The following is a 209-nucleotide window of genomic DNA, read 5'->3' as shown; positions in this document are numbered from 1 at the left end:
CAAACTTACTTCAATATCATGTTTCTTTCCTTCAGCTTCTGAGCGCAGAGTCTTCAAGCGGGTCTTAAGCCCCGAGACGGTGGCAAGCATGTTGAGCATCTCTGAATCCTGCTCCATTGTGCGACCCTTCTCGTGCAGGTTACAGAGGTCTTCCTCCATCTTCCGCATCTCGATGAGAAGAGTCTGCAGTCGAGGAGGAGGATGCTATG

General features: G+C 50.7%; 1 protein-coding gene across 1 annotated transcript in view; it reads right to left on the bottom strand.

The window, feature by feature from the left end:
• The window catches only part of LOC119582026 (titin-like), a 7,641-nt gene extending 7,432 nt beyond the window's left edge, over positions 1–209 (bottom strand). Inside the window, exon 1 of the mRNA XM_037930236.1 lies at positions 10–209. The gene's annotated coding sequence lies outside the window, so the exon portion shown is untranslated. The remainder of the gene's footprint in view (positions 1–9) is intronic.

This window comes from Penaeus monodon, chromosome 15 (assembly GCF_015228065.2).
Source record: "Penaeus monodon isolate SGIC_2016 chromosome 15, NSTDA_Pmon_1, whole genome shotgun sequence".
NCBI lineage: Eukaryota > Metazoa > Arthropoda > Malacostraca > Decapoda > Penaeidae > Penaeus > Penaeus monodon.
Note: the sequence above shows the minus strand (reverse complement) of the source record. Positions and strands in the feature narration are given on the sequence as shown.